Source organism: Antechinus flavipes, chromosome 4 (genome assembly GCF_016432865.1).
Source record: "Antechinus flavipes isolate AdamAnt ecotype Samford, QLD, Australia chromosome 4, AdamAnt_v2, whole genome shotgun sequence".
In the NCBI taxonomy this organism is placed as follows: domain Eukaryota; kingdom Metazoa; phylum Chordata; class Mammalia; order Dasyuromorphia; family Dasyuridae; genus Antechinus; species Antechinus flavipes.
Genome location: NC_067401.1, coordinates 444,533,581 through 444,541,801, shown reverse-complemented (window position 1 = coordinate 444,541,801; position 8,221 = coordinate 444,533,581). Strand labels below are relative to the sequence as shown.

The window sequence follows — 8,221 nt, the reverse complement described above, 5'->3', positions numbered from 1 at the left end:
AGGTACACACACATATATACACACATATCTTTCCTATCCCTGCTCACTCTTTGCTTTTATTATGTTCCTTAATTCTTAATTGCTTAATTCTGCTCCCTACTGCCCTTGCACTCCTGGTGTGCTGGTTCCTTCTTGCCCAGGCCTTCCCTGCTATTACTTAACCTCCCTCCTCTCAAGGATCCATTTCTTCACACTTGGCCTCCCCCTCTGCCTATTCTTCCCCTTATTTCTTTATAGATTTTGGAGGGTGCTGGACCCTTCATAGTATGTATAAAGCGTTGCCTATTTAACCCATTCCTGATATGAGTAGGTTTTCAAAACTACAATCCCTCTTCTCCACCAGCCTCTGTGTCTATTCTTCATTTGCATAACATAATTAATATTTTTACCTTAACTTTGCCTCAATCTTTCTCTTGAGTTACCCAATTGCTGCTGTTGGTCTTAAACATATGATACATATTTCCATGTAAAAACGCAAACAATTTGTTTATGTTAAATAACTTGAAATTGATCTTTGATATTGGCTCTTATGTGTTAAATTTTCTACTGAGTTTGGGTTTGGTTGAAAGAAAGTTCTGAAAATCTGCAAGTTTGTTGAATATCCTTTATTTAAGAATTTAAATTCTTAATTTTCTTTATTTATAAATTAATAATTTAATTATTTCTTTATCTAATTTAATAGATAATTTTGCTGGATATGATATTTTTGGCTACAGTTCTTCTGATTGTTAATATATATGATTCTAGGACCTGCGGTCTTTTATTGTGGCTGCTGTTAAGTCCTGTACAATTCTAATTGTATTTCCAGGATATTTGAATTGTTTTTTTTTCTTGTTTCTTGGAAGATTTTCTCTTTGATCTAGGGTTTTCCAAATTTGGCAATAATGTTCCTATATATTTTTCACAAAGGATCTCTTAGAGATGGTGATTAGTGCATTTTTTTTTTTCTATTTCTATTTTCCCCACATATTATATCACTCCAGCACAAGTTTCTTGGATTATTTCTTACAATATTGTATCAAAGTTCTTATTTTAGTTACAGCTTTCGGGTAGTCCAATTTTTCTTATATTTTCTCTTCTTGATCTATTCTCCAGATCTATTGTTTTTCTCATGCTTCACATTCTTTTCTATTTTTTCATTCTTTATATTTTTCTTAGTCTCTTATAGCTTCACTGACTTTCTCTTGCACAATTCTAATTTTCAAATAGTTATTTTCATCTTTAAGACTGTATTCCCTCTTCTAGTTGGTTAACTTTTTCCCATTATCTTTTTCTTGTATGATTTTTCTTTTTCTTTTTGAGTTTTTTCTCAATGTCTCTTGTTTGATTTTTAATTTTTTTGAGTTCTACAAATTCTCTCTAGACAAGGAGTCATTTCACATTACTCTTTGAAATAGAAGACGCTTTTTTAAAAAAAATTTCAGTGTCTTCCTCTAAAGATGAACCCCTGTCTTCTGTATTTCCATAGAAAGTTTCTGTGGTGGGGTTCTTTCTTCTTTGCTGGCTCATTTCTTTTTAATGGGAAGTATTACTTCTAATTTGTGTGTGGAGGAGGATGCTATCTCTAGCCTCACTTCAGCTCTCCTTCCTGACCTGGAATCCCAAACCAAAAGCTTCCCCTCTTGTAAGTGCCCACACCCAGCAGTGTCCTTGCTCTACTGCTCTTTCATTCCCAGTATGCTGATTCCTTCTTGCCCCGGCTGCATCCCTGCAGCACATATGTGCTTGGTGATCCTAATCAGCCGAGGTTCACTCACTCAGTCTGCTGCAACTCAGACCCAGACTCCTCAAGCAGTCGAGGAGATACAAGTTCCTGTGGTTCCTGCTGAGGTTCTCTCTAAATCCAGCTAGCCCCAGAGGTCCCCACTAGGTGTTTCTGTAGAGCTAACTTGGACCCCAGTCTGGGGTCTTTCTTCCAGTTTTCCATGTTGTCCTGGGTAGACCCTATTCTGCCCCAAGTTTTTCTGATTTTTCATCAGTTTATGTTTATCCTGAGGTGCAAATTTGTTTTGATTGTGGGGGAAATTGAGAACTTGAAATTTACTGATCTATTCCCCCATCTTCCCAGAATTCTCCCACATGTAAATTTTATATGTGGCAAAGGGTAATTCACACCTCCTGGTACTGGAAGTCATTTTCTTCTTGCAGCTGCCCTTGCTCTCTGTTCTCTCTGGGGCTTTCTGCTGGGCAGATTGTTCAGCTGGAAGACAAGAATGAAAGAAATAAGGAAGGAAGGAAGGAAGGAAGGAAGGAAGGGGAAGGAAGGAAGGAAGGAAGGAAGGAAGGAAGGAAGGAAGGAAGGAAGGAAAGAAGGAAGGAAGGGAGGGGAAAAGGAGAGAGGGAAGGAAGGAGAGGAAAGACAAAAGAAAAGAAGGAAGAAGAAAGGAAGGAACTCTTTCACATTTGGGACCTTAGACTCTTCTCTCTGCTTCTCTTTCCATTTCAAATTTATTCCAAATCTTATTAATTACTTTTCAGAAACATTTTTGTATCCACTTCCTGTTCTGTTTTTGCTGTTCTAATACAGCCCCTCATTATTATATGCCAGGACCATTGTTAATAATTTCCTGATAAATTTTCTAGCATTTTCTCTCTCCCTCTTCCAATGCAATCTTCCTTAGATAGACAACTAGCTACTTCACTCCATGAATTGAGATATTTGTAAAACACTTAGTGCAGTGCCTTAATACTTAATAAATGCTTATTCTCTACCCTTCTACTTAAAATTTTTTAGAGATATAAATATGATGAATTAAAGCAAACATGGAAACTCTTGAATGAAGTGATAAAAAAATGATAAGAACAGAGCCAGAAGAACAATGTATCCAATAACTAATAACATTATAATGAAAGCAGTACAAGACAACATACCTCACATAACTCAAGTGATGAAACTTGGTTCCAGAAGAACGATGTTGGATCTCAGTAGAGAAGCAGCAGACTTCGTGTGCTGAATGTTACATGCTCTGTAGTTGTTGTATTAATTGATTTTACTGGTCTTCCTTCTCCCCCATTACAATGGAGTGTCCTATAGTGAGTACTATAAAGATATCCATTTTTAAAGGATGTCAAAATCTCACTGAACAAATATTTTTTATTCTATAATATTGATAAAATCACAGGAACAGACCAAAAATAAAATCCCATAATGTATACAACTTCCATTTCAAAGGATATTGGATTATCTCCTCATTGATAATGAATGTCCTACCCTTTGTGAAGAGTGGGATGGAATTGGTGATTGATAAGAATACTGTCTTCAACAGCTTCCTTTTGGGGTAGTCAAGTTCAAGAGTCAAATCAAGTTATTTAGGCATTTCTGACTTCTAACTCCCAGAAAGAGAGGCTAGAAAAAGCCAATCCTATTTGAGGCTGCTGAAGGCAGAGATTCTGAGACATGGGAGGAGCTGGTTGCTTCTATCATGTCCTTATTACCATTTTGCTGTACTAGAGCTTGTGGGAACTCCCTTTATGTAAGATCTAGGACACTCTCTTGGTTGAGCTGTTATCTTCCAATTGGAGAGCTCCGTCCTTCTGTATTGTTTGGTATCTATTCTTCTTTGTAAACCTTCTCTGATTCCTATTTTGCTACCGATTTGGTTAAATGGGTTTTTCACTATTTCCTATGTATGTTCATCGTGGAATTGTATTTGGTGGGAAAGGGGTCAAGCCTTAGATATGGAATTTGGGACCCCTTTCCCCCAGAAGTGGCAAAGCAATCTAAGTTAGCTGGAACTCAAGTCACATCCTTTGGATAAACAATATTTAGGGAGATGGAGCCAAGATGGCAGAGTAAAGGCTGTATCAACAATATTTAAGAGAGTTTCTAGCTTGGGACTTTCTCTCTCTGAAGACAGCAGAGTAGCGGGTTTACTCCTGATTCCCCTCCAGGCAAGAATGAAAGTCTCCCTTGAAGAAAGGTATAGGGAGAAAAGACTAAAGTTATTTCTTCTGCCTTCCCTTCCTAGAGGTGGACCTTACATATATGGGCCCCTATCTTATTACATGAATATACTTTAGCATGTACACATTATTCTTATCTCTCAGACTGTAAACTCCATGAGGATAGGAACTATGTCTTCTATAAACTCCATATCCCTTGAGCATCTATCTAGTTCTTAAATGTATATGGATGTAAAGATCAGGCTTCAAAATTCTTCAAGGTAGCAAGGTTTGTTTTTCTCACTACAAAGTTTTCTGCTCTATATTGGACAATTTTAAGAAACAATCTGTGAAAATCTCTTATTTTAAAAAGTTTTCTAATTTATCATCCTTTTTAGTTGTGTTTCTGGTACTTCATGAAGTCCCAACATTTTGGAACTAATGGATTTGTCCAAAAAATTGGTTTTCTCTGAAACAGGAAAAGTTTTGTTACTTGACATTGTTTCCCCCCTCTTAGAAGCATGAAAACCTGAGTTCAAATCCTGACATAGATGCTTATTAGCCTTGTGACATAGAGCAAGTCATTTAATATAGTGGTTCTCACAGTATGGTCCACAGAATCCTGTGATCTATGAAACCTTTTAGGTCTACAAATTCAAAATTAGCTTTTCTTTTGAATGTGGTAAATACCTTATAAACAAAAACACTGAACAGATGCTTAATTTAATTTTTAAAATATAAAGACACTGAGAATAAAAGTTTGAGAATCTTTGATTTACCTCTTGTTTCCCATCAGTTACAGGGTTCTTGTGAGGCTGTAATAAGCTAACATATGGAAAACACTTTTAAAATTTTAAGGTTCTCTATAAATGTTGCAATTATTATTATTCCTGGGGCAAATAGCATGTACTCAGGTTGTTGCTGTTCAGTCATTTCACTTGTATCTGGCTCTGTGAACTCTATTTGGGGCTTTCTGGGCAGAGATACTGAAGTAGTTTGCCATTTCACTCTCCAGCTCATTTTACAGGTGAGGAAACTGAGGCAAATAAGGTAAATAACTAGTAAAATATCTGAGGCTGAATTTGAACTCAGATATTCCTGACTTCAGGCCTGGCACTCCATTGCCTGTACTATGTATTTGCTCTGTACTCAGAATAAATATAGTCATTTTAGGCAATGGAAAGGATGAGATTGAGGGAAAGGGGTTAGAAATTAACAACTGGAAGGATCAGGAAAGGCCTCTCATAGGGAAAAGGCTCCCAAGTAGGGAGGTAAACAGTTTAATCTTTAAACAACATGGTACATATATTTTTTCTTTCCTGTTTAATTTTTTAATACTTCTCTTGAATCTTGTATTTGGAGACCAAATTTTCTGTTTAGATGAGAAATGACTGAAAATCCCCTACTTCATTGAAAATCCATCTCTTCCCCTGAAAGACCGTGCTCAGTTTTACTGGGTAGTTGATTCTTGATTGTAATCCAAGCTCCTTTGTCTTCTCCTGCTCATTTTACAGAGAAGGAAACTGAGGCAAAGAGTGTTAAGTAACTTACCCAGTATCACAAAGTTGACAAGTGTGGTAAATGTTTGAGGTTGGATTTAAACTCAAACAGATGCATCTTCTTGATTCTGGGTCCAACACTCTAGCCACTGTACTACCTAGCTGCTCCATTTTACTTCTGAATAGTTCTAATTATTAAGAAGTTTTTTTCTCCAACATCAAGCCTGAATAAACTTGTTTCTAAATCACAAGATTTAGTGGTTTGATGAGAGATTTTAGAGATCATTTCATTCAGCTCCAATATTTTACAGATGAGAAACTGAGACTTGGGTTAAATGACTTGAAACCTTTGAACCTTTTACTATTGAGAACAGTCATAACTTTCCATGCTGTTTGACTCTAATTGTGGACCAGGGTTCATTTGCCTTCTATAAAGGCAACAATCTGTGTGCTCAAGCCTTACTTTTACAATATGCTAAGGAAGCAACAGACCATCTCATCTGGGGACTGCCATTTAACATTACACATGTAAATTTACAAAAATTGAGTAGAAAGAGACCTCAAAGGCTCTTTAATCCAACACAAATCTGAACAAGAATATGCCTTCAACATGGTCCCTGGTGCATAGTAGACACTTAACAAATTTTGATTGACTCTTGAGATGTGGTCAATTCACCTTTATCTGAAGTCTCCTAATGAAGAGGAAATCATCAGTAATTGTAGTTGTTTTGTTTTATCATTTCTCAGTTGTGTCCAATTCTTCAAGACCTCATTTGGAGTTTTCTTGGCAAAGATACTAGAGTAGTTTGCCATTTCCTTCTGGGGAAATTCTGTGATTCTGCCAATTAGAAGAATAATAGTTATCATTTATTTAACAATTTAATATTTGCAGAGGACTTTACAGATACCTCATTTTATCCCCTAACCAGCCAGTGGAGTGCTATTATTCTGAAGGAGATAAAGGTTAAATGACTTGTCCAGAGTCACATACCTACTATTTGAAGGGAGATTTAACTGAGAACTACTTAAAAGGGAGGGCTGATTACCTACAATTGTTCCTCTTCACTAGAGGTTTTCAGAAGAGACAGATGACCACTTATTAAATATTAATCAATAAATTAATAAATAAATTAAATATAAATCAAATAAATAGCTAAGTGGTACTGATTCGGTTAGTGGCAGTGCAGAATTGTGGAAATCCCCTCTTTGATTGGAGACACAGGTCCAATGTAAAAGAATTCATGAACCCTAAAAGTCTGACTGGCAAAAGGGGAGTTTATTATTGGCTGAGAAGCCAGCTTTGCTAGGAAGACGGAGATTCCTCAGTTGCAAGAGGTCCTGGCAGAGAAATAACAAGAGGTTATCACAGAGAAGAAGGTCTCTTCACAGTGGGCAAGAGTCCTGATAGGTAGCTGTGCCAAGAGGAGAAGTCCCTTGGAAAAGCATAATTCCTACTTTGGACTTCTGCAAGGATTTGGAATTTAAAACTTCTTTTATAGGAAATCTGAGACTGGGGTTTCTATTGAATGAGATTCCTTCAATGTTGTCACTACCTCCAGGCTTAGATTTCCAGTTGAATGAGACCACTTAAATTATATCAGGTCCAGATCTCCAGCTGAATAACACCCCTTAAGTTCCAGCTAAGTAGAGAGTAGTCCTGGGTTGCCCCAAGGATGGGTCCCTGTCAGAGGAGAGTTTCAGGGCTCACCTCAAAAGTCAAGGAGGACAGTTTCAGGGTTCACAGTGCATAGAGTGCTGATCCTGTAGTCAAGAATTCATCCAGAATTCAAATTCTACTTCAGACACTTACTGTGTGACATTGGGCAAGTCACTTAACTCTACCTCAATTTCTTCATCTATCAAATGAGCTGGAAAAGGAAATGGCAAACAACTCCATTATCTTTGACAAGAAAGTCCTAAATGGGGTCAGAAAGAGTTGGATAAGATTGAAAATAACTGACTGAATAATAAATAAATGATTGAATAGCTCTTGTTCCTGACTTCAATAACTTATCCCCAAGTTCTCTTCATGCTTCCTTAGAGACCCAAATCATCACAACTTGTCAGATTAAAATAGGGATGAGTTTCCTTATATTTTGAAAAGCGAAGTGGTGTTAAACTCAAGTAAAAAGCAGGTTAGGTATTTACTTAGAAAACCACACATTTTATCTATTGCATTGCATTTTTATTTAGTTTGTTTGCTATTTCCCCATTACATTTTAATCTGGTTTTGCCTGCTCTTAGGAGTGTTGGAGGATGAAGGCGAGTGTTTGACATCTCCCATCCAATAACCACTGACTTTACAGAAGAGGAAGTCGGCTCAGTGATTTATCACCGACACACAAGTGGAGAGGGTAGAATTTGAATTTCGATCCTCTAGATCTTTAGATCTCTTTACCTAGTATTCTTTCCACTTCTGACTACTTGGAATAATTGGGGGAGGAACGTGTTAGTCTGCTCTCAGGAAGACATTCTAGTCCCCCTGATTTAAAGGAAATCCTGATTAAAAGGAAATTAAATTAAATTAAATTAAATCCGAATCAGTTAGTTCGGATTGTGCCCCTCCAGGGACGAGATCCGGTGATTTGAAACTGTTCCTAACTGAAGATAATGGCCCTCCCAACTAGGATGTCAGGGTGAATCCTGGGGCGGGGGCTAGAAATCAGGAGTGTGAACTGCTCATGGACTGGGCGGGCCAGGACTAGACGTACTCACCGAGACTGAAGAAAGCCCAGGCACTTTTCCAAAATCCCAAAGCGCTTTTGCGAAACTTCACTTCCAGAGAAACTTTGGAAAGCTGCTGGTCAGACGTCCCGCCCATCTCTGCCCCTGCTCACTCC

The 8,221-nt window shown here is 37.5% G+C and overlaps 1 long non-coding RNA gene across 2 annotated transcripts; it reads right to left on the bottom strand.

Moving 5' to 3' along the window:
* Window positions 1–1,415: 1,415 nt before the first annotated feature.
* LOC127563036 (uncharacterized) lies at window positions 1,416–8,195 on the bottom strand. 2 transcript variants are annotated; one of them, XR_007953871.1, is made up of 4 exons: window positions 7,090–7,233; window positions 6,058–6,219; window positions 2,872–3,040; window positions 1,416–2,200 (listed from the first exon to the last, which is right to left on the bottom strand). It is a non-coding gene; the product is annotated as an uncharacterized LOC127563036 (long non-coding RNA). The 2 variants fall into 2 exon arrangements; XR_007953870.1 differs by lacking the exons at window positions 6,058–6,219; window positions 7,090–7,233 and adding an exon at window positions 8,097–8,195.
* Between the last annotated feature and the right edge of the window lie 26 nt (window positions 8,196–8,221).